The sequence below is a fragment of the Bos taurus genome, chromosome 14 (assembly GCF_002263795.3).
Source record: "Bos taurus isolate L1 Dominette 01449 registration number 42190680 breed Hereford chromosome 14, ARS-UCD2.0, whole genome shotgun sequence".
NCBI classification, from domain to species: domain Eukaryota; kingdom Metazoa; phylum Chordata; class Mammalia; order Artiodactyla; family Bovidae; genus Bos; species Bos taurus.
The window spans coordinates 12734784-12761354 of record NC_037341.1 but is presented as its reverse complement, the minus strand read 5'-3'; the positions used below and the strand labels follow the sequence as shown (position 1 = coordinate 12761354).

Here is a 26571-nt window from a genome sequence, read left to right as displayed (position 1 = left end):
GCTTCCTTGTGGTTGTCATAGCAGAGATGGTTGGATGACATCACCAATTCAATGGACATGAACTTGGGCAAACTCTGGGAGATGGTGAGGGACAGGGAGGCCTGGTGTCTGCAGCCCATGGGGTCACAAAGAGTTGGACACAACTTGGCAACTGAACAGCAACCATAGGATTGTCCCCTCTGTTGGGGAATCTCTGGACCTGTACTATGACTGAAAAGTATCAAGAGCTTAGACATGGAAGACTGTGCATCTCCAGTGTCCCATGAACTCCAGAGGGGAATCCCAGATCCCACCACTCCTGGGAGCCCTGGTGCACCCTCCCCACCAGGGTTCACGGGCTGGGGCTCTGCAGGCATCTGGGGGAGAGAGCATGTTGCCTCTGTAAACCTTATCTTCCTAGCTTCGTCATCAGACAAGCCGGTGAGGCAACCCAACGTTTGGAGGGAAGCAGGTGAAGATAAGGCCACTGAAAGAACCCTCAGAAGTAAACCCCTCAAAAAAACCTTAGAACATTTTAGCCAAGGGCTTGGGGGGTGGAGAGGACTAAGCACCTCTCTCACTCTTCTTGCTTTTGTCACCACGTCTCTAGCCTTCCAACAGGTTTTCTCTTTTGCTCCATCTCTTCTCTCTCCTCCTCCTCCATTTCCTTCTCTTAGGATCCTGTGCTCATGTCATCTGGCTGCTCTGTGTAGTCCCAGGAACTAGGAGTAGTAGTTTCTGATATGACAAAGGTGATTTGGTCCCTGAAACTTAAAATAATGAGGCAAAGGTGGGTGTGAATAAGACATATAAACACTCTTGACACTATGTATAAAATAGGTAACTGATGAGAACCTATTGTATAGCTCAAGGAACTCTATTCAATGCCTTAACCTAAAGAGAAGAAAATTTTAAAAAGAGGGGATATAAGTTTAAGTATAGCTGATCTACTTGCTGAAGAGTAGAAAAGGACACAACATTGTAAAGCAACTCTGCTCCAATAAAAATTATTTTTTAAAAAAACTGTTTAACTGTGCAGGGGATGAAAGAACCAGAGAGAAACCACACGGGGCAGTGATTCTATTTTCTCACAAAGTAACAATACAGGATGAGGAAGCTGAATAAGAGCTACAGAGGAGAATAAAGAGTGAGAGTGGGCCGAGGTCACCACGAGGACTGTTAGAGGGCACCTGGCACCAGCTGAGTCACGATGCTGGGGAAGTGTGGTGGCACCAATCAGCCTAGTCGTGTATTTTGCTCAATAGTGCTCAGAAGTCAGGGTACAGGAGGCTGTACCCTGATCACAGATGGTCAGGCTGGGAGTTTCACTCAACAGTAGTGGCAGAAAACCAAGGAAGCAAAGGTGTTATGCAGAGAATCCTTCTGATAATCAACCAAGTGGTCCAGGTTGAGTGGGCAAGCAGCCAAGGTGGGAGCCACTGACTGACCGAGAGGAAAATGGAGGAGAAACCCGAAAGGGGCCAGACATTTGGAAGCCAGAGTCAGAGGAAGAGAGGCTGACGGTGAAGGTTTCAGAGCTGGAGCCCTTTGGCGCTAACGTGAGATGAGGTATGACTATGGGGTCGGGATGGAGCAGGTGTGAAGGCCACTGAGGTCAACAAGGTCAAGGAATGAGGAAGCAGTGATGCTGAAGGCACTGTTTCATTGCCACTGAGGTCAGTTGTGATGATGGGAAAAGTGAGATGAAAGGAAAGACTCTGAGCCAGGACCAGTCACCAGTGAATGGCGGGGAAGGGGCAACAGCAGTTAGAGGCTGGTGTGAGCCTCCAAGGAGAAGGCAGCATGATAGGGGAAGGAGCAGCAGAAGTCTGAAAGTAACAATGGGGAGCAACGAGGGAGCTGGCCCACCGCTATGAACCGCCCCCCCGCCCCCACTGGGTGATGGGTTCATGCAGGATTACTATGCGATTAGTCTCTCTGTTTTTTAATTCATTGGAAGTCTTCCATAATAAAAAGTTGGTGGAAAATGGATTTTGATGGGATAAGACCAACAGGAAGATATTTTAATGGGCATACATAAATTCTATGTTTGAGCTCAGAGTGGGAGAGGGAAACCAGGTTTCAAGAATTCCCATGACTATGGTCTGGAAATTATTTGGCCCCAAATCAAAGGGTCAGTAAAGTGAGGCATCTGTTACAAAAGTCAATCCCCCTTTTGGCCAAGATCCCAACAGGATCCTCTGGGTCTAGGTTTGCTAAAGCATGTTTGGGGTAGTATGCTCAATTCTGGACCCAGAACTTACAGGGGACATTGTCAAACTCAAAGCTACTTACTGCCAAGTTCAGCCTGGAGAAAAGAAGACTTGGTTAAGGACACGTAAGGACATAGTGGCAGAAGGAGGCAGCTTTGGGCTACGTAAAGGGATTTTTTTTTCCACATCAGGAAGTAATCTGGGACATCACAGTGCTGCTTGACAGTTTCCACTCTATCATCCCTAAGAACAAAGGAGAATAAATATATCCCTGGAGGTAGCAGCACAGACTAGAAATGTCTCAGAAATGTGTCTGGTCTTTAAAAACCATGTGGATTTGCATTCTATTCAATCTTGAAATGGCAAAGATGGTGATCTAGAACCTTGCCTTCACCATGCAGCTTCCTCTGCCACTGGCTCATGATCCCATAATGGGATGTAAGTGGTGATTTACCCCAGGGTTAGATTCATAGAAGTGTAGACAGAGCTCCTGCCCCTTCCCATCTCTGTGCTCTTGAGCACATGAGTTAACCTCTTTGAATCTCAGTTTTACTCTTCTGTAGATGAGATTCTTCATTCAAATGTCACCGGGTTTAATGAATGGATGAAAGATACCCGATGGAACAATTACTAGGGTTCTTCATTGAGCACTTACTGTGAATTCTGTATAGTCAGTTCTGCTACAGCACTTTTTTGGAAACATGAATTTGTCTCAGCACAACTGATGTATCAGAGAACCACCGGAGCGTGGGGCAGAGTCTGTTTTCTTATGTGAGATTTAACATAAGCAGCTGGATACACCCAGCTGAACCAGGCTATGTTGGAGTGCGACAAACATCTGCCAGTGATCTCAGTTGCAAATGCAGGGTGTGTGTGATGAGCTACACCTGTGCACATCTGGTATAACAACTTTCCTCTTGACTTCAAATAAGCCTCCTATCACTGCTCCATGGTAACTCACAAACGGCAGGGCTTCTGACACCCACTTAACCAAGTAAACTCTAGGTCTCTCTTAAGATAAAGTATCCTACTTATTGGGGCTTCCCAGGTTGCCCAGTGGTAGGGAATCTGCCTGCGAATGCAGGAGACATGCAGGAGACACAAGTTCGAAACCTGAGTCAGGAAGATCCCCTGGAGAAATAAATGACAACTTGTTCTGTATTCTTGCTGGGATAATTCCATGGACAGTGGAGTCTGGCAGGCTACAGTCCATTGGGTCTCAGAGAGTCAGACATGACTGCGCACACACACCCTATTTATTTTTATTTTTTTACAGTATCTAAGCAGTTCTTAGCCATTTAACGTGTAAAACTGTATTAACCGTTTTATTAGGTTTGTATATCTATCTATGTATTTTTGAGTGTTTTCCCTTAATCCTATTTTCCCACAGGCCCTGTGGTTTTCATTGTGTGATTTTTTGCATAGCACAGTGATTTTTAGGAATGCGTATGTCGTGTTACAACAAAGCTGGCTGTACTAAGCAATTTGCATGCTTTCCATTTCCACTAACTCAATGAGATGGATGCTATTATTGTCTTCACATTGTAGGTACTCAGTAAATGACAGCTGCTGGTATTACTAATAATAACATGAAGTACATCCAGGATTGTTAAAAAGCGCCCTTGCCAGCTGTCGTGGCACTTCCCCTTATTGATGGTCAAGCACTTGAATGATCAATGATGAATGATAATTTGGATGTCGTGGGCTCTTCCATTGCTCAGTCTCCAGTTTTGGAGCTCTCTGACCAAGGAGCCCTAATCAGAGGCCTCGCTGAGCCAGCCCCTTGGCTGCCACTCACCCAACAGACAGGTCAGGCAAGTCCATAGCCTGGCGGCTCTCTCTTGTTCAGGCCTGAGAAATGTCTTCCTAATCTATGCCTTCCTCTGTGATTCAGAACTTGAAAGATCAACTTGATCAATTTGTTGCAAGACCTTATTGCAAATCTGTCAAATACTTTCCATAAAATCTGCATGATTACTTGTTGCCCAGATGTCTGAAACATCTGTCACTTCCTGCCCTGTGTTCTCTGTGAAATGAAGACCCAAAGTGAGCCACTGGAAGATTCATGCGGGGGACCAGGGTCTGCTCCAGAAACCCGCCCAGGACCTGTAATTCTCAGTGTTTATGTCTACCGGCTACCCTTCTGTATGGCTCTGTTGGAATAAGTAACCTCTTGAAATCAAAAGCTAAGAAGATCGTCTGTTCATCAGTCAATACATTTGATTGAGAGCCTCCTTCATGCCAGGCTCCATGCAGGGTCCTGGGAATGGAGCTCAAGCAGCACAGCTGACACTGTCTACCCACCTGCAGCATACAGTCTAAGGAGCTCATAGGAATAATTCAGCACAGTCTACATATGTTAGGCATGTTTTCAATTTACACTGTAGGAAGGATGCCCACAACTCTTCTCTTCACTCAGATTTCTAGGGCAAAAAATTGCAAGTTTTAACTGTCAGATTTGTAGTTTTTCAGATGTATTACCTTGAATAAATATTTGGGTTATTCCATCTAAGCCTCTGTTTTCTCATCTGTGAGATGAGCCTATAGTGAAGTGCTGCTGTTTGAATTACAAAGTATATGGTATACGAAGCATCCTGCAGGGCTTCCCTGGTGGGGAATCCACTTGCAATGCAGGAGAGCCAGGTTCGATCCCTGGGAAGATTCCCTAGAGAAGGGAATGGCAGCCCACTCCAGTATTCTTGCCTGGAGAATCCCATGGACAGAGGAACCTGGTGGACTCCATGGAATCGCAGAGTCGGACATGAGTGAGCGACTAAGCACGCAGGTGCAAAGCATCCAGCACCATATTAGATGACATTGCAAACATATTAGTTTTCCTCCTCTTTCAACACAGTTGGCCCTCATCCTTTAGGGTAGCAGACAATTAGCACAGCGGCCTCCAAGCCGCATTTTCTGAATGTTCATCATGAAGGAGGGCTTCCCTTAGACTGGGAGCCTCAACCCAGCACTGTTTCTTGTGGATTGGGATTCAGAACAAGGAAGTAGCCTCAGGTTACATTTAGGAAAAGCAATTGGCCAAAACATCATGGCCTGAGATAGCCTTCCCACTCTTCAGCCTCCCCAGCTGGACCCCGGAAGAGCCTACAGTGTTCTGGATGTGATGAAAATCAACCAGTGGCTTGGACGGGAAACAAAGAAACAGAGGGACTTCCCCGGTGGTTGGACCTCTGCGCTTCCACTGCAAGGGGGTGCAGGTTCCATCCCTGGTCAGGGAACTAAGATCCCGCATTCCACACAGCACAGCCACAAAGAAAAAAAAAAGAAAGAAGGAAAGAATTTCACGATGGTGACAGCAGAACATTAAATCAAGTGTGGGACTTCTTTTAAAAAAGAGAGAGAGACAGAAAAAACAAATGAAAAGAAAGAAGCAACAGAAGCCATGGCTCTCCCCCTTCCCCATCTGCTTTTGTTCCTCTGAAACTTGAGTTCTCTTCACCCTTCTTAAATGGTTATTTTAATCTGTGAATCCACTTCTTACCTGTTTGCCACAGAAACGTTTAGTTGCTGACTCATTTTTCGCCAGGGGCTAAAGAGAGAATGAATCTGATAGCCATCAAGTTCACAAAAGATTTTGTTTTTGTTTTTCCCTTATGAAATAAATGATACCTTATTTTCCCAACATTGTCAGGAAATAAGTTGTGAGAAATTAACACCTGTTACTTACAAGCTGCGACTTTAGGTTTGCATCTAGGTCCGCCAACATGGGAGAAAATTCCAACAGCAGCGTCATCCCACTTCAGTCACTTTTCCTGAGGACTTACCAGTTCTGCATTAGAAGATACTGAGTGCACTATGTTCTAGAAACTTTCCGTACATTATCTGTAAGCTCTCCACAACCCTTGGGAATAAGAATGATTATTTTCAGCTTACAAACAAGGAAATTGAGGTCCAGAGAGGTTGAGACCAAAAAAGAAAAAAACGCTTACCAGCTCACTTCCTGGAACGAGTCAAGAAAGAGATGGCGTTTCTTGACTCTTTTGGGTCCCCAAAGAATTTGGGTCTAGCCCTCCCAACTATGTTCATATGATTAAACTCATTGAAATTGTGTTCAACAATCCATTTCGTCTCTTGTTAAATGCCCGTTTTTCTCCTAGTCAGCAATCTACATGGGTAAGGACGGTGTTTGTTTTGCGCATTTGGTCAACAACTATGTGAGCCCCCTGGACACCAAACTCTGGTCTCATTGCTGGGGGGTCAGTGGTGACCATGGTGGGGTTGTGTCCTCGAGACATTGCAGTCCAGCACTGAATGCTACAGCCCCAGCTCCCAGACCAGAACCTGGCGCACTGTAGGCTTTCAGTAAATACCCTTCAATTCATAAATGCCTGGAAGTCAGGTTCCCTGCTTGAGTCCTCATGTGCACACACCTTCACCAACGTGCCTCTTGGTGTGTCCTTCGCAGTCTTTTGTGATCTGACTACTTCCTCCTGCTTCATTCTCACCTTTTACAGCCCAGTAGTGCCAAAGCAAACAAACCTTAATCAAACAAGTCTCTCTCACATCTCTCTGCCTTTGACCATGCCATTCCCTCTGCATGGACTGCAAAACCCATCTGATCAAAAGTCCACCTAAAGCCACCTCCTCTCCGAAGCTTCCCCTGACCCTATGTTGCAGACCAAGCTTACTCCCCTATGCCCTCCTGAAGCGCCTGGTTTGCAGCTGCATTCAGGTGTGTATCACACTGTGCTGGCATCAATTACTGCTTTGCTACTTTTGCAACCAGGCTGTGAGTTCTTGGTGGATAGAAGGGCTCCACATGTTCCTCACTTTTGCATCATCTTGCATGTATTAGAGATAGTGGTTCAGTTGTGTCCGACTTTGCAACCCATGGACTGTAGCCTGACGGGCTCCTCTGTCCATGGAATTCTCCAGGCCAGAATACTGGAGTGGGTAGCCTTGCCCTTCTCCAGAGAATCTTCCCAACCCAAGGATTAAACACAGGTCTCCTGCATTGCAGGCAGATTGCTTACCGTCTGAGCCCATGGAAACCCTGGATGTATTAGAGAGCTTCCAATTATAATAGCCAGTGCAACTAAGTGGTGGAACAATGAAGACATTTCACAAAATAAGAAGCCTTGCAATAAGAGACAGCTTAATTCAAACTCTCAATGAACCCTTTAGGATCTTCTCCAAAGACCCTCTCTGTCTTCCCTATCAGAAATAGATCTCCTTATCATTACAGGATGGTGGTCAGAGCTTTGGCATCACACGAGAACACAGCAATGCCTGCAAGGGAAAATGTGGAGAAGGGGAAATACCACCCCCACACATGGATGTCTCTAAGACTGATAACTTTCTCAGTTATCCAAGCAGATTTCCCCTTATTTATAGGCCATAAATATGTCACATATGCATATCGAAACCAGTCTCTGGCCAGAACAAGACCACTCTGATGGCTGAAATAATTTTTTTCTCTCCTTCTGAAAGGTGAGTGAACAAGATTAGGGCTCTGCTAATAGGGAAGAAGGGATGGGAATGGATTAAGTTGGCACACCAGTACATGTCTGAAACACCCTTTATGACTCTTTACTATACAGATTCACTATTCTTTTAAATAACTCAGGTATGCTGGCTACAATGAAACTCTTGCTTATGGTGGCATTCATTTAGTCGTGAAGTCATGTCTGACTCTTTGCAACCCCATGGACTGCAGCCCACCAGGCTCCTCTGTCCATGGGATTTCCCAGGCAAGAATATTGGAGTGGGTTTCCATTTCCTTCTCCAGGGGATCTTCCTGCCCAGGGATGGAGCCTGCATCTACTGCACTGGCAGGAAGATTCTGAGCCATCAGGGAAGTCCATTTGCCTATAGTAGACTTAGGTAAGAACTGGCTGGTTTATTGGAGAAAGCTACCCAGTCCCTTCTAGTTAGCCTCCTCTATGCAGGCCCAACTCCATCTAGGTCCTATGGCTTGCTCTGGATTTGTGCTGTGAACTTATTTGTTTGTTAAGCAGAACTGTGTTGAGTTCCATCCTTGCTCATGAACAAGGTATTGGGGACTCAGGAAATAAAGTCACAGACTTGTCCTCAAGTAGCTCTGTCTATTGCTCAGTCTCATTTGATTTTCCCTCCAAATTATGAGATAGGCAGTGGAGAAGGAAATGGCAACCCACTCTAGTATTCTTAGGGGCAGGGAGTAATTGTGGATGACTTGGAGAAGAGAATAACAGCAGTGTGTAGGGTTATAAGAATGGGCTTGGAAGCCAGATCAACCTGAATTTGAGTTCAGCTCTGCCAGTGATTAGCAGGGTGATCTTGGGGGTGTTAGATAAACTCTAATCCTCAGTCCTTTTATCTGTAAAATGGGAATAATGGTGTCTACCTCATCAGGTTCTGGCAAAGATTTAATGAGATAACTCTTAGATTCTTAGGACAATACTTAATATAGTCAAATCCACAGTGAATGGCACATATAATCACGCCAGAGTTTACTTTGCAAACTAAATCTCATGAGCGCTTCTGATTCTTACCCCTCCTCACACCATTCTGACCTTCTTTGGCAAGTCTGCATCTCCTGGCCTAAAAGAGACTACTGGGTCCTCGGTGAAGTGAAGGAAGAAAAACAAAGGAAAAGATAACAAGCGACAGGTGTGACAAGCTGTTTCTTTGGGAGCTGCTTAATCATAGACAGGTCAACCCTAGTGACATATGCAAATGGCATGCCCAGGACAAGTAAATATACCTTGGCCTCCTGGTATCCAAATCTGGCTTTGGAAGGAGAAAAAAATTCTTTCAGAATTCAAAAAAAAAAAAAAAAAAAAAAATGAGGAAGTGGAGGCTTGCAAGGGGAAGGTTAGTATGGAAGCCTCCATATTCTCTGCTACCAGCCTAGGTTATGGGGAGGACAGGCCATTCTCACCCTCTCTACTCAAGGAGGAAAAGCAGCCTTGTTATCACAAGTTCTAATTGTTAGGGGCCCTGGCTGTGTGCTTCTCCTTCCTCTTTGATGAAGGGGGCTGGTTTCAGCAACATGAACTCATGCACTTGCAAACCACATCAAGGTCATTAGCAATGGAGAGGTTGTCTCACCATGTTCAGTGATGACCCATTGAATCTTTGGGGTAAGAAACCATGTAAGAAGCATCTTAGGGAGCCCTGGGACTCAGAGAGAAAGAGCAGGAGGTTCAGAGGAGGGGCTCTGCTTCTCTTGAGAGTGTCTGCATGAGGTTCTGCGTGTCAGGAGTCACTGAAGCCTCTGCAGAGCTATTTATCTTTCTGTGCCCTGCTGCTATGCGTGTGCTCAGTCATGGCTGACTCTTTGAGACCCCATAGACTGTAGCCCACCAGGCTCTTCTGTCCAGGGGATTTTTCAGGCAAGAATACTGGAGTGGGTAGCCATTCCCTTCTTCAGGGGATCCTCCTGACCCAGGAATTGAACCCTTGCCTCCTGTGTTTCCTACATTGCAGGTGGATTCTTTATTCACTGAACCATCAAGGAAGCCCCCTATCCTGCTTCTGCTGCTGCTGCTGCTGCTGCTAAGTCTCTTCAGTCATGTCCGACTCTGTGCGACCCCAGAGACAGCAGCCCGCCAGGCTCCCCCGCCCCTGGGATTCTCCAGGCAAGAACACTGGAGTGGGTTGCCATTTCCTTCTCCAATGCATGCAAGTGAAAAGTGAAAGTGAAGTCACTCAGTTGTGTCCGACCCTCAGCAACCCCACGGACCGCAGCTTTCCAGGCTCCTCCGTCCATGGGATTTTCCAGGCCTGCTTCTAATTCTGTCCAAATCCAGAAGACAAGGAATCTCTGCAACAGAGGCATTGCCTAAATGCTTACTGTGTGCAGAGCCCTGGGCTAAATCCTTAGAGTCTACTGTCTACCTGCAACCCCATGAGGTGGCTGCTGCTATTGCTCCCATTTTCCAAATAAGGAATTGAGGTTTCAAGAGTTGAAATAATTTGCTCTAGAATGTATATGTAGTGAGTATCAAAGCTATGATTCAAAGCCAGTCCATTTGACTCTTGCCTGGTGACTCAGACTGTAAAGAATCTGCCTGCAGTGTGGGAGACCCAGGTTCAATCCCCGGGTCAGGAAGATCCCCTGGAGAAGGAAATGCAACTCACTCCAGTATTCTTGCCTGGAGAATCCCATGGACATAGGCGCCTGGGGGGTACAGTCCCTGGGGTCACAAAGAGTTAGACACAACTGAGCAACTAACACACATACTTGTTGCACTATAAGGACTTGTGTGGTGGAGCCAAGGAGAGCACCAGCTGTGAAACCTGAGAAACTGTAGGAAATGCATCTCTTTCCCTGGGACCAGATAAGTCCGCGATCTGAAGGTAGCCCATCAAGTCACGTGGCTCATATGAAGAGACCCAAATCACCAGCAAGAGGAACAGATGGATAAGAAGCAGCATCCTCCCAAGTCGTCCTCATCCCTGCTCTATTTGCCATCTTCTGCAGTATCACCTCTGTCCCTCGCCAGCAGCTACAGTTGATACCATAGCCATAATAGCATCCACCAAGATCACTTAGGCAGGCCCCACCAGGACTGACACAGATCATAAGAAATACAGAGTCTCAGGTTCTAGAAGGGGCAAGAGGGGTGGGATCTAGACAAACAAACACAGAGATGCTCACAAGACAAAAGATAACCCTCTAGTTGCCATTCATCCCAATCTCTGTACTTAACAAGTGAACTTTCATCTGTATGAGATGTTCTTTTCACCTCCCCTTTATTACACTATACCTCTATCTCCCCCATTGGACGGAAAAAGTGTGTATTACAGGGAGTATGTTTTATTCATCTTCAGGTGCCTTGAACCCAACCCATTGTAGTACCTAGTGAGTGCTCTGTAACTACACAAATGAATACTATTGTTCAACAGAGTCCTGGAACTTCATATTTCTACAGCACTTTCCTGATGCAAAATGCATCTTTGTGCTTCTCAATAACTCTGCAAGTCAAGCAAGGCAGGTTGTATTCCACTTTTTCAGAGAAGAAATCAAGCCTTCAAGATGTCAAGTGACTCGGCCAAGATCAGTCAGCAAGGTGTACAGCTGAAAACCAGGTCTTGTTAAACACACAGCAGGAGCATAATAAATACTTATTGGGGAGATAAGGAAGAGAAGAGGAAAAATCAACAGAAAGAGGAAACACAGGGGTGATTTGGATCCAACTCCAGTGCAATAGTCTGACCATCTGCCCATGATAATCTGGCAATATCCATGTTGAGAGACTGAATCAATGATTGTTTTTATAGCCGGAGATAAGTGGACACATTTTCACTTTGATGGATTATCAAACGGCAATTTTAGTAATGTCGTTAGACTGCAGTAGAGATAGAATGCAATTTAGATATGCATATCCTCTTTCTAATCATCATTTATCCATCAGCCTTGGAGGTCAAGTTGAGTTTAATCTTCCTCGATGGCCGTACTTTCGGTTTCCGTCTCCCCATAGTCACAGAACCTCCTGTAACTTCCATTCCAGCACATAATGGGAAAGGCAGGTGTCCAGAATCTAGGAAGGTAGAATGATTCTTTAAAAAAAAAAAAAAAAAAAAGACAAGGAAGGTTTGTTTGTAACACTGGTTTTCCTCAGATACCCAGCCTTGTCCACACCTCCATAGATATACCCACTTGAATCTACCGCTGTATATTTTAGGAAACTCCTAATGGTTCTGCTAAAGGAGATGGCTGTTTGCATGGAGGTTTTCAGCAGCCTTGACAAGCATGATGTTGGGAATCTTTGGAATCATCTATTTTTTATGTGTAAATAAAGAGTGGGAGGAAAGGAGAGGCATCCATACAATTTTAATGAACAAGATTCTCATTGGTCATCAAAAGAAAACAAAAGACAGCTTAATGGGCACAAGGAAGCTATTTTTCTCATAATTTTGCTGCTCAGCTCTCCTGGGATGAGGAGTGGCTTCTAAACTAAAAAGAAAAAAGAATATATTTTTTTTCTGCCATTTCATTGTCTTTGATCTTGCATTTCCTAAGAAAGAGGCACTTAACCTCAAGTGTCAGATCAATGTCGGAAATGCATGCTTTATTTTAAGATCCTCTTCTAGTACCTAGAGACTCTGTGAATTAGGCCACATCTGTATCTTCACCTATGAGCTTAAACAAATTCAAACAGTGGGTGGCATTCAAACAACCAATGTGCTCCAATCTATTGACTGAATTCAGGCATATAGCTGGATTTTCCATCCACTCAATGAATTATTTTTGAGATAGTAACTATCTTTCAATAGGATGTATTTAACTAAATTTAACCAGTCAGAATGCTTTAAAACCAGTTCACATGTGAACACTAACCAAGTAGACTCTCTATTCACCAAAATAGCAGATTCTCCACCGATTTCTCCTGAAGGGAGGTGAAAGCCCCCTCCAGTTCCAGCAGTCTATCATGGATCTGTTTGAATTCCCTTTCCAAGTGAATGAAGTGTATTATGTTGCCAGAAGGATACTCCATCATCTATAATAAATATTCATCTGCATGTATCATGCACTTGAGCTGCATGACTGATGAACTCCAGCTCCGGAAATGAATGGGAAACTCACTAAGACAAATGTCACCTTTCAGTACTGTTCTTACAGATAAATTGCAGTTAGATTTAAACAAAGTCAGTAATTTCATGCTTTCCAACTGGTACCTGATTCAGTTCAGGCAGCTCCCAACGTGCTGTATAATGATGCTAACACCCAATTTGATCTGTTGGATTCTGGCAAGCTCTCCAGGGAATGGTCAACAATTTCTTCTCAGTGGTCTTATTATTGAAATACAATTATGTTAAGTACACCTGTCCATGTATTTATGCAATTTGGCTAGTCTAAAATTTGGGCAGTTTTCATTTATGGTTGGAAGGCAATGGCACCCCACTCCAGTATTCTTGCCTGGAAAATCCCATGATGGAGGAGCCTGGTGGGCTGCAGTCCATGGGGTCGCTAAGAGTCGGACATGACTGAGTGACTTCGCTTTCGCTTTTCACTGTCACGCATTGGAGAAGGAAATGGCAACCCACTCCAGTGTTCTTGCCTGGAGAATCCCAGGGACAGGGGAGCCTGGTGGGCTGCCATCTATGGGGTCGAACAGAGTCGGATGTGACTGAAGCGACTTAGCAGCAGCAGCAGGAATATACAGATGTACAGCTCTCTTGGAAAGAAATTTGGTCACCATGCCATAAAATTACATTCACCCTTTGACTCAGGACTCCCCCATGGGATTAAATCAAAGTATTTCTAATGGGGTCCACTTACCTCCCAGTCCTCTGGGTTCTTTTTATGGAAAGAAATTCTTACCCTAGAAGAATCTGCTTCTTCTCCTTTCTCGTGCTCTTCTTCATGGAAGGAGAAGACTCAGCTGATGGGTGCATTTGGGAGGCGGGTCCAATGAGACCCTTCTCACAAGTCACACTCCCTTTCTCCAGGCTGCCTTTCAGGAGGTTTGATTCATTCTATGCTGAGCAAGAAGAGATGTGAAGTTCAACTCAGTGGGGAATGTCTTAGGAAATCCACAGAGCTGATGTTTCTTCTTCTCTATTCATCTAACTCTAGCATCTCTCTCTTCTTGTGTTGAATCTTATGAAAGGAAGAGAAAAGTTTCATATATTAGTCTTCGTCAAACACCAACAAGCATTAAACGCAAAGACATCCACTGTGGAGTTGTTTATTAACTAACAATGGAAAAACTGTAGGAGCATGATCCACTCCAGGTAATGCACAATGTTAAGCAGCCATTGCAAATAATGTCAACACAATGTTTACAATTTGCTTTAAAATAATAAAGCAAAAAGTGGAAGGATGGATAAAACAATACTGGCAAAACATCAGTAATTGTTAAAGCCATGCGATGAAAATGTTAGTGCTATTCTATCCCTTCTAAAAATAATCAGTATACAAATGAGACAAGCATCATACTCATTTAACTTCTATGAAAACTATTTGAATATCTATTTTGAAATGAATTTTGGTTCATTTTTTATATACAGTAATAAGTGGTGTTCTTTACCTGCAGAGAAAGTTTTATAACTTGTAGTAGGACAGAATGGGCAAAGTTCACTGATGTGATTTAGTTCAAAACAGTGTGTACTGAACCATTCAGACGTGGAGAGTGCTATGGAGTGTACGTGCCAAGGTGTTCACTTTATTTACTGTTTCAAGGAAGTAGGAATTGATACCTTCACCTCCAGGCACCTCCCATCCTGCCCCCATTGAAATGTTTCAGGTGTAATTGTCCTTCTAGAAGTTTGTAGAGAACCCTTAAAAATAATGTGTATCTCAATTTAAGTTAACAAATATAAAAGTAAAACCTTACACACAATTTAACAGTTGTGTTCCTTGTTATCTACCCAAGTTAGTTGACAATTTAATGCTCACAAAAGCTTGCTTGCAAGTATTTATAAGCTGTATTCCAGCATGGAAGCAAATAAGATGTCCTTCAATAGATGAGTGGATAAATACACTGTGATACATTCAGACAGTGGACTATTATTCAGTGATAAAAATAACTGAGCTACCTACCTATGAAAAGACATAGATTAACCTTAAATATATATTGCTAAGTGAAAAAAGCCAATCTGAAAAGGCTATGTATCATATTATTCCAACTATATGACATCCTGGAAAAGGCAAAACTGTGGAAAAGTGAAAAATCAGTGGTGTGGCCAGGGCCTCAGAGGGAGGGAGGAAGGGATGATTACAGGACCACACAGGAGTTTTCAGGCAGTGAAATTATCCTGTTTAATACTGTAATAGTGGGTACGTGTCATCTGTTTGTCAAAACCTAAAATGTACAACACAAAGAGTGAACGCTAATGTAGACTGTGAACTTCAGTTTATAATAATATACCAACATCCGTTCATCATCTGTAACAAATATACCATACTAAAGCAAGAAGTTAATAATACACTATGAGTGGGAGTGGGGAGAAATAAGGAACTCTCTACTTTCTGCTCAGTTCCATAGACCTAAAAATGTACTTGAAAACGGTTTAGTAATTTTTTTAAGTGATAATTCTACCATGATGGCTGTGATATCAACTCTGCAACAAAACACAGAGAGGTGACATCAAGTAGTTAAGAGGATGATGGAGTCAACCAGCGTGACTATCAGAGCATTGCTTCTCTGATACATTCCTTTCATGGCCAAGGCCAAAAGAAGTCCTCAGTGACATCTGAGATTTTGCCTCCTTGGATTCTGCCACCTCCTCCAGTTCCTTGAACTCTGGGGAAAACGTACACATTTGGGAATAAGTCACAGTGCAAAGCATTCGAAAGATGTAAAACCAGACAACTCAGATATTCAACAAAAACATCTAATTGATGATACCAATATTACCTAGTAAGAATAAGCAGCGACATCAAACTGCTTACGTAGTACTGAATTCATAAAGGGAAACACAAGGACAGAAAATCTTCTGGGCATGAAAAAATGATGAGAGTGTGTTCTGAATTGAGTGTTAATATCTTATTCAGGACACCTGTGGTCCTAAAAAAATCATTATGTGTGCAATTTAATGGCAATTACAGTTAAAACTGCACTTGAAAATGTAACAGGGGAGAAAAAGAGGACAGGAAGAAAAATTCAAACTGAGAGTTGTGATGTCAAGATGCTGGGCTGTGTGTGATGACAGCATGTCAAGACCTGGTTTCGATCCCTGGGTTGGGAAGATCCCCTGGAGAAGGGAAAAGCCTACCCACTCCAGTGTTCTGGCCTGGAGAATTCCAGGGACTGTATAGTCCATAGGGTCGCAGAGTTGGACACAACTGAGCGACCTTCATTTTCACTTTCATACAACTTGGACTATTTAAGTGTATTTTGGGGGGAAGTTGATCATCAGTCATTTGATTGTTAAACAATGATTCTATATAGGCACTATGCATTCTTAAGAATTGAATCCTTTGTATGGCAAACATCTTCTATGTTTCAGGCTCAAATGTACCATGAGGAAATTAAGCCCAGAAGTTTGCTGAAGTCCTGTTGTTTGCAGAACCGGTACTAAACTGTAAAGCTCAGTTCTTAATTCTATTCTTGGGAAAACATTTTTCACACGTACTGCACCACTCCTCGTTGAAACACTTGTCTACAGACCCTACTAGATCGTTAGTCACGTTCTTCTGATTCATTTCTATGTCACGGTACTTAACATGGTCCCTGACATATAACAGTTGCCCAGTAAATGAACAAATGATTTCTATTCAGTAATACCCCTGTCTTGTCTTTGAGTCGATTCCTCATCAAGAACTGCCGAAACTTTGACATCTGGAATGATCTCACCTCATATTTTTTAGCATCTTCCCAAAAAACACAATACAAGCCAAGTAAACTGTCAATAAATTGATTGATGTTTGAAGAGAACTTTTAAAGCTGACCAACTTACCAATTCATTTGGCCTCATTGTCAATCGCTGCCCTTGAACATTTTAAACCCTACAGAATTATAATAATGCTTCACACTACTATGCTCCAGACTGGGGCATTTTATGTACAATTTCTTAATCATCACAGTTCCATGCAGTAAGTATCACTCATGCCTCTATTTCCTAGTTGAGTAAAATGAGGCACAAAAGAGCTAAATCCAAAGTTCACAGGAGCTAAAGTGTAAAAAAGCAATTCAAACACAGACCCCAGAGTCCAAGTTCATAGACATCCCTTTAGTCATACCTGCTCCTTACAAGTAAGACCTTGGGAGACACCCTGATGCTAGAAAAGATTGAAGGCACAAGGAGAAGAGGGCAGCAGAAGATGCGATGGTTAGATGGAGTCACTGACTCAATGGACATGAATTTGAGCAAACCCTGGGAGACAGAGGAGGAAAGAGGAGCCTGGTGTGCTATGGTCCAGGAGGTCTTAAAGTGTCTAGCGATTGAATAACCACACCAAGATCTTCCCTCTTGTAGAATTTTCAGGACAGGAGTAAAAATTTTATACACAAAAGATCCTGGTATGTTTCTGTGATTACCAGATAAATTTAACTGGCATTCTAGTATATTTCATCCTGGTTTCCATACAGCATGAAATCTGCCAACGTGCTGCCATACTATTTGACTTAACATTGACACAGAGAGATGAGAAGTCAGATCACAGAGGTAACACTGTCTTGATTTCCAGACAGACGAAGTCTGGCAAACAATATATTTTTCCACTCAACACTGACGCCAACTCCAAAAATTTCTGAAGCTGGCAGGAAAATGGCAAAACAAAATGTAAACATTGTCAGTGCTTTTAATAAATGATAGTTCATAAAACCTGAAAAGATTATAGCTCAGAAACTTAACCTCCTGTGTTTCCTATTATTTAATAATTTATTGTATGGAATCCATTGACCTTTCAGTGGGCTTTTTTTTTAGAGGAAGCTGGAGCGTTAATTATGGTTTAGCTACTTTATCGAGCAACATTAGCATACAAATAGGACATCAATAACCAATTACAATCTCCATCTTGGCAAAGTAGGTCTCTTCCAGAGCCTCTGTGACTGCTAAGTCAGCCACTTAAAGGTCTCAGAGCTTAATGATGGTGGTGTTCAGGGCACTTCTCAATTGACCCCCAGGGACTGTCTCCAACCTGATGTCTATAACATCCTGTTCCTCCCTCTGGCCAAACAGGTCCACCTGCTACAACCAAACAGAGTCTGTGCTCACCAGCCAGTTCCTTATCTCATGCTAACCCAGTTCATGCCATCTCTAACCCTTTGATTTTTTGGCTCCATGCACCTCCTTTCCCATTCTTCATTCATTCAACAGATGTTTATTGGATCTTGGCTAATACCAGTCACTGGGTGACTTTGGGGAAACACCAGAAACGAAGTAGACATGAGCCCTGTCCCCACCCATGGGCTACAGGTTCAGTGAAATTTCTCTCTAAAGAACTAGGTAGTGAATATTGCAGCCTCTGCAAGGCCATACAGGGTCTACCCCAACTACTCAGTTACGCTGTTGCGGTGAGAAAGTGGCCACTGACAATACATAAATGAATGACTGCGGCTGTATTCCAGTGAATCTTTAATTGCAGACAACAGGTAGGATGCTGGACTTGGCCTTGAGGACATAGTTTGCTAGCCTCTGCCTTAAAGCCTGGACTCTTGAGTCAGAGAGAGCTGGATTAGAAGTCCAGCCACGCTGCCCACCACTGTGTGACCTTCTACAAGCTGCTCTGTTTCTCTGCATCTCAGTGTTCTCATCTGTGAAATGGGAATAATGAAACAATCCATCGCAAGGGCCTTGAACAATGTCTTTCACCTGTGTCTCTTAACCTGTTCACAACCAGTCTTCCGTCCCTGACTCTGTTTCTACCACGCTGATGTGCTTTCTGAGCCCAGGGCCATCCTGATGTGGTCCCCAATGCCCAGGATTCTCTCCTCCCTACTTAGCACATGCTCAGCTCCCACCCACCAGAGTCCAATTTCCAGTTTCCTCTAAGGGGCCTGCTATGCCATCCCATCTAAAAGTCCCTCATGCACACAGGAAAATATGCCACCAGTCGTCTGCTCTCTCTGCCCCTCATTTCTCTCTTTTGGAGCACTTAACACAACTTGTGTTTGCTTAATTCTTCATTTTATGTCCGTCCACTAAAGTGTCAGTACTTTGAGCACAGAGGCTTCACCATTGTGTCTCCAGCATCTAACCCAGGGAATACCATGAATCACCAATCAAATAAATATTTGTGTCACTAATAAATAAATCAATAAACATCAGTGGGTAAATGCATCTCTGTCAAGGAAGTGGCCTGGTGTTTTCCCTTTCCCACTGTGACATCAAGCGTGGTAGACCACAACTTATGTTTCTTAAAAAACTTTATCTCCTTTAATATTGATTCTACCTTATTGCATGGCTTTTTTTTAGATTTCTGGAATGATTAAATTCCTGACTGCAGCATTTAATTTGAGTGTGCCCTCAACATCCCATGCTGAGTTACCTCTAGTGTTCCTAGGGCTATCTACTTATTTATTTCTGGTGAGATTCAAGGACCAGAAGGATCAAGGCATGAAAAGTGGAGAGCCCTAGGTTCTGCTACCAGCTCTCTCCAATTAGTTGCATGACCTTGGACAATTCAAGTTACCTCTCTGAGCTCTGCTTCTTCTACTCCGAAGGAAAACCATGGACAGTTTTAGCAACAACAGTTGAATACTCTCTGAAGCATCCTTGAGCTGTGGAGCCACTGGTGTGGGCAGATAAAAGTAAATAAGAAGAATATTTGAACACCCCTGCTTCTTAGGAACAAACTGATTCAAAGCACTTATACCAATGCTATCCACTCTTGTAGAGTTCTCAGCCAGAATGGACTTTCCGAGGCCAAGCCAGTCTCTGAAATGATTAATTATTGTAACAGCAGAAAGGTAGTTGAAGAAGCGACAGATGGCCTGTGTGAAATCGTCTAGAATCACCTGCTATGAAATTAATTCCACGTCTTGGAGGCTTGGGGCTCAGAACACTGTGCAAAAAACTGTGACTGTTGATAAATCGTGTGTGTTTGTGTGTCAGCCTCTCTGCAAACACCTAAATAATATATGTTGCGTCATGTTTCTTTCCCCCATCTCGTTTTAATACATTATCACTTATAGAAAACTGTGGGGAACTGTGGAACATCAATCAAGCCATTAATTCCTGAGATTATGCTAATGAGATGCCTGGAGTGTTTGTTTCCGAGAATAGCTGCTCCCCTGGGGGAAGGATGCTCTCGGCGTTCCCCAACTCAAGCCTCCCTGCTTCCATCAGGAGCCGGCGCCATGGTGTTCTTAAAAGGGCACCCAGCACGTCGGCGCTGGCATGGGAAGGGTTTACCCAGCCAGACAACAAAAGCCAACAGCTTCCCTGGCAAACTGCAGATGAAATGGGAACATTGGAAACACGAAGGGGAGAAAGATGTGAGAAAGCAGCTAATGAGCTTAGAAAACCTCTGCCAGTTTTGCTGGGGAGCAGAGTGGAGGAGGAAGACAGAAATGAAAGAAAGCCTCCCCAGAGAGATGCTCTGTCAGCTGGGATGGCAAGAGGGGACCACAACAGCCGTGAATTCTATCCATGCAGAAGTGAGAGGGATGAAACTGAAGCCAAAGGAGAAAATCTCAATTATATTGATAGTAACTGCCACTCACTAGGCACTGATTGGCTGCTATACCACAAGGCTGCATGTCGCTGCAAGTGCGTCACCCCTGCTTATATCAATAGGGATTGCAGGGTGATACAAGGTTGCCCGGCTGTGAGGAGCTATGCTGTTCCTCAAACTCAGGGATGCTGGAGTCCAGAGTTTATGCTCATTCTTTTTTGTGTATCATATACATATTACAGATGTGAGAGATGGACCATAAAAAAGGTTGAGCACCGAAGAATTGATGCTTTTGACTTGTGGTGCTGGAGAAGATTCTTGAAAGTCCCTTCGACAGCAAGGAGATCAAGCCAGTCAATCCGAAAGGGAATCTACCCTAAATATTCATTGGAAGGACTGGTGCTGAAGGTGAACCTCCAGTACTTCGGCCACCATGAAGAGCCGACTCATTGGAAAAGACCCTCATGCTGGGAAAGATTGAGGGCAAAAGGAGAAGTGGGTGACAGAGGGTGAGATGGGTGGATGGCATCACTGACTCAATGGACGTAAGTTTGAGCAAGCTCTGGGAGATAATGGAGGACAGAGGAGCCTCGTGTGCTGCAGTTCATGGAGTCACAAAGAGTTGGATATGGCTTAAAAACTGATCAAGAACAAGAGAAACAGAAAATGTATTTAATGATCAGCATCTTTAAAATGCTTCAAAAGGGAAATCACAGACTAGCTAAGAGCAGCAAAAGGGACCAGTGTGGTGAGGGGCAGTTCTCTATCTTGACTGTGGTAATGAATGAATGGAATCTACATATGTGATACAATTGCTCAGAACTGCAGATGCACGTGTACACTCAGGAAGGCAAGAAAAATGGGTGAAGTCCAAATAAACTGCAGGTTGAACCAATGTCAACTTCCTGGCTTTGATATGGTATTTTAGCTGTGCAAAATGTTACCGTCGGGGGAAACTGGGTGTTGGGTATAGGAAATCTCATTTGTTACAGACTGAATGTTTGTATTCCTCAAAATTCATATGCTGAAGCCTTCAGCCCCAATTCAAAAGCACCTGGAGGTGAGACCACCGGGACTTGATTGTGTTTTGATTAGGTCAGGAGGGTGGGGCCCTTGTGATGTGATTGGTGTCTTTATTAAAAGAGGAAGGCACACCAGAGCTTCCTTTCTCTTTCTTTTTCCCTCCCCACTTCGTTCTTTCTCTCCCTGCTCCCCACACCTCCCACTATGTGAAGACACAGTGAAAAGGCAGCCACCTATAAGCCAGGAACCAAATTTCTCAGCCACTTGATCTTGGGCTTCCAGAACTGTGAGAAATAAATGTCAAGTTTTCCTTTGCGTCAGCCTCCACTTATTCCTGTCCCCACTACTGCCTTTGCTTCCCTCTTCTTATCGGTACATAGATCAGCAGTAAGAATCACAAGAAATTTAATCTATAAATGCAAAGATGGTAAATTTGACTCCATAAAATATATTTTTTTACACAGACACCATAACCTACATGAAAAGATAATGCATACAGTAGAAGAAAAAGTTGCAATACATATAAACAGAATGAATAATCCAGAATGTATAATCATATATAGAAGACATGTGTATATCCAGAATATATGAGATACTCCTAGGTAACCAACAGGAAAATAATAAACAACCCAATCAAAACTGAGCAAAGAATAAGAAAAGTCAGTGGAAACACAATTGGTCAATAAACACAAATAAAATGTTCACCCTGACTAACAATCTTGAAATATGATTTTTTTTATTCCACTATAGTTGATTTACAATATTATATCAATTTCAGGTGTAGAATATAATGATTCAATATTTTTATAGATTATATTCCATCTAAAGTTATTATAAAACAAAGGCTGTATTTCCCTGTGCTATGTAATATATCATTTTAACTTATTTATTTTATACAGAGTAGCTTATAACTCTTAATTCCCTAATCCTATCTCATGCCTCCCTCCATCCTTCCCTCCAGTGGTAATTTCCCTCTAGTTTTTTGGTTATTATGCCACTTCCCTCATAGCTCAGTTGGTAAAGAATCCGCCTGCAATGCAGGAGACCCCGGCTCAATCCCTGGGTTGGGAAGATCCCCTGGAGAAGGGAAAGGCTACCCTACTCAGTATTCTGGCCCGGAGAATTCCATGGACTGTATAGTCTATGGGGTCACAAAGAGTCAGACGTGACTGAGCTGTTTTCACTTCACTTCACAGTCAATTAACGTAGGGATATCAGACAGAAAAATGCCAGGGGCAAAAGCATCCCACAGTTGTCGGGCTCAAACATATGCAACGTTTCATTTGACCTTGACTGTAACCATAACCAGTGAAGGTCATCGTGAGACCCACTGTACAGAAGGGAAAAAGTAAGATAGCCAGAGGAACAGTCACATGACAAGATACAGACCCATGAAAGGGAAGAGGTGGAACATAAACTCAAGGCTACTGACTCCAAAACAAGAGTCATTTCTTAAGCCTTATTACAGCAACTTCATTTCCAAAAGCACCTCTCCTTTCTGATCAATGATATCTTCCACTTTTTATAGTTCAAACAGTTGATTCACTAATAAGTTTCAACTTTTCCCCGAACCCAAGCAAGGACTTTTCTCCTTCTTGACAGCGGTGTTCAGCCTAGCCCCACCTAGCAAGCAAGATGCTTCTTTCTCCAGATCAATAGCGCAAACACACCAGTTAGGAGGCAGGTACTGTAGACTCCAGTCAGAGTTCCCTTATTAATCTGCTGGATGGCTCATTTCGTTCTGCCTTAGTTTCATCAGGAATCATCTCCAAACGGGAACTCCAGCCCTTAACCATCTCATAGGGTTGTTGTGAAGACAAACTGAGATAACATATGCAAAGAATTTTGTAAACATTACAAGCACTATACAAATTTAGGCGTCATTATTACAAAGGCAATAAAAGGATTGATCTGATAAATGGTGAGCATGTTTGCATTCCTGCGTAGTTTCCAAGAATGGCAGTAATTGCACTTGGCAGACAAATCCGCGGCAGTTAACCAAAGCCGAGAGTATTGGAGAAAGGCACAAGTTGGCCAAATCCAAATGATTTTAAAAGACTCTATAAAAATAAACACGTATTCCAATATAATTAATTCCAGTTCCGTCAATCCTGCCTGCTACTTGCAGCAATGTAGCTTGTTATGAAGCAATTATCCTTTGAATCCTTTTAATCCCTTCTGACCATTTTCAGCTTTAATTGTCTTGCTGGGTTTGAAAGTTGTTATAGTTCAAATACAGCCGATTAGCACAGGCCTGGCCATCTCGTGATGATTCTCGTGTAAAGAACACTCCTTGAAATCCCTGGTGGACTTCACTCCAGATTTATCCGAGTAACCAGAGTTTACATTCTCAGGTGCTGTTTGGGGGAGGAAGGGCCAGTACAGACTCAAGAGAAAGCACCAGGAGCAGTGGGCCATGTTCACTGGGGCTCCACAAAAGTGCACAAAACCCCTATAATGCTAGTGTCCCAGGGTATCTGGGCAGGATGCAAGCCCTTGTCACTGGAGATGTTTAAGCAGATGACAGGGGAAGGATCTGAGCATCTAGTTTGGGGTGTGGAGAAGCAGGAAGGTGCCCCTAATGATCACAAACATTTCTCCCTTCCCTTAGGGTCTATGATCCAATGTGATTTGGTGAGGCAACAAATATAGCAGAGAAAAATGGTGGAGAGCTTAATAAGAGTCTCAGCGTCAGATCTGCCATCTACTAACTGAAAACGTAAGATTCAGAGCAAGAGGGTACATCTCTTCAGGGTTTGTTCCATTATGATAGGAACAGGTGGTATTTAACCTCTTCGTGCCTTAATATCCTCATCTGGAAAGTGATAATAGTAGTATTCACGTCGTAAAGTGGACCTGAATATTGAATGAGTGAGAATATGTAATACATTCAGCACAGTATCTAGCACCTAAGTGCCCAGTCCTGAAATCATCTCATCGCCATCAATCTATTCTCTCTTTCAGTGGCATTATAATTGCTGTTCCTACTTCTGGCCCAGCCCCTGGCCCCCTGCCCTCTGTCCTCCACATTGCTGCTGGATGCTCTCTCTAAGTACAAGTCCAATCCTCTTCTTCAGTTGAATAAAGCCCTTCTGTGGTTGCCCAGCACCTACAGGATAAAGCCCATGTTCCTGCCGTCGTGGTTCATTTGCTAAATAGTTGTCCAGCTCTTCAAGAACCCATGAACTGCAGCATGCCAGGCTTCCCTGTCCTTTACTATTTCTGGGAATTTGCGCATGTCCATTGAGTCAGTGATGCCATCCATGTTCCTGAGCCCAGTGGATAATGCTCTTGAGTAATGCCCCTCTCTCATCATTATCATTCCTTCCCTCCTTCCTCCCACCTCCCTTGCAGTTTTTTTCCCAACCACTCATTGCTCTCCAGGTCTCCAGTGCCTGCCACACAGTAAGCGCTTAATGCATGCTAGCTGTCTGGTTTTTAAGTCAATAATCTTGGCACATCATTGGGATACTTACAGAAGGAGTTTAAGTATTAGGAAAAGTATGAGTCTAAATCTCAGTTCTTCTGGGTGGCACTGGAAAAGTGTCTTAACCATTTTGAGCTTTCATTTCTTCATTAGGAAGAGATGGGAATGATAATTCCTTTGTCGTAGATTAATGATGAAGAATATGTGGGATAACCTGTGTGTTGGTTCTACTGTGATGCTTGGCACACAGTGGGAGCTCTGGAACTGCTGGCTTCCCTCCTTTCATTCAAGTCTTCCCTGGAGCCAATAAGCAGAGCATCACCAGGAAAGACCTAAACACCCAGAGCAGCTTCACTTGGCAACAGATTTGACTGTAGAAATACTCATTGGTCAATGACCGATACAGGCACTGACACAGACGAGGAGCACAGATGGGGCTCCCGTTTGGGGGCAGTTTAGTTGCACTTGAAAGACCTCAAGCCAGACCTGAAGCAGGCTATCACTGGCAGGCTCTCAGAGGGCATGAGTTTGAAAATCTAATCCTTCCCCAAACTGGGGAGAATTACGCAAGCTTGCCATTTCCCTCACTAAAAGGCCATCAAGAATGAGGGAATGGAGATTTCCCTGGTGGGCTAGTGGCTAAGACTCCTCACTCCCAACGCAGGGGGCCTGTGTTCAATCCCTAGTTGGGGAACTAGATTCTACATGCTGGCACAGCCCAATAAATAAACATAAACAAACATTTTAAAAAAGAATGAGGGAATGATGTCAGTGACCCCTTCAGGGACTTCCTGATGAGTGAAGAAATTCAGACCACATTGACGAAGGACATACTCTAAGACATCACCCTACATGCCACCCTAGCCAGCTATCTTATTCAAATCTGGAATAAAGAGCAAATTATAAAAAGACTAATGCTAATGCTAAGTCACTTCAGTCATATCCACTCTTTGCAACCCTGTAGCCCGCCAGGCTCCTCTTTCCATGCGATTTTCCAGGGAAGAATACTGGAGTGGGTTGCCATGTCCTCCTCCAGCAGATCTTCCAGTCTCATGGATCAAACCTGAGTCTCCTGCATTGGTGCTAACCACTAGCACCACCTGGGAAGGTGATATGCTACTTTAAGGCACCACCCTACATGCCATCCTACACAGCTATATTATTATTCAAATCTGGAACAAATAACAAATTATAAAAAGACTACTTGCCTGATACTTTTGGGATCACTCCAGGTTGGTGGCATCCAAGGGTGCTATGTGTTCTAAATCCATCATTGGCCACAAACCCACCCTTACCATTGGGTGCACCCACTGCCCCACCCTCTTCCAGATCCTTCCCTCCCATTGTATGTATGTTGGATAGACTCCTTTTCCCTTCAAGGTTGATTTTGACATAGATTTTAATTTTATTTCTCCTGGTCATAAGTATTATATGGGAGAGCATGAAGCTTGACTTGTCTACATTACAATACTCCTGGGGGCTTATGTGGTACCTGAACTCCCATTCCCTTTCCTGAGAAAAGCCTGGAATTTGGGGAAATGGAAGAGAGAATGGGTGAGAGAGTTAAGAAGAAGAAGAAAGGAAGAAATGAAAAGGACAAAGCAGGGAGGGAAGAAAGGGGAGGAGGGAAGGAAAAAGGGGAGGAAGTTCACCGAATTTTGACTCTGAGGCAAAGAGTACCACATGCACGTAAGTCATTGGAAGCTCTTTGTAATGGAAATTCTAATAATATTGTTTGACTTTCATAAACAATGGCATATATTAATTGAACTAAACTAATATACAGTTTTAACTGTCCAGACGTGACTGGGCACCCATATACAGATGCAGACACTGAGACAAAGATGCAGCAACTTTCCTAACACTCCACCACTGGATGAAGAAGCAGGGAATCTAACCCAAGTCTTCTGAGATCAGGA

General features: G+C 43.5%; 1 long non-coding RNA gene across 2 annotated transcripts in view; it reads right to left on the bottom strand.

Moving 5' to 3' along the window:
* Positions 1 to 10408: 10408 nt before the first annotated feature.
* LOC132342184 (uncharacterized) overlaps positions 10409 to 26571 on the bottom strand; it is a 30048-nt gene continuing 13885 nt past the window's right edge. For both annotated transcript variants that reach the window (XR_009490455.1, XR_009490454.1), the window contains exons 2-3: positions 13462 to 13740; positions 10409 to 11696 (exon numbers count right to left, since the gene is read on the bottom strand). This is a non-coding gene — a long non-coding RNA (uncharacterized lncRNA). The remainder of the gene's footprint in view (positions 11697 to 13461; positions 13741 to 26571) is intronic.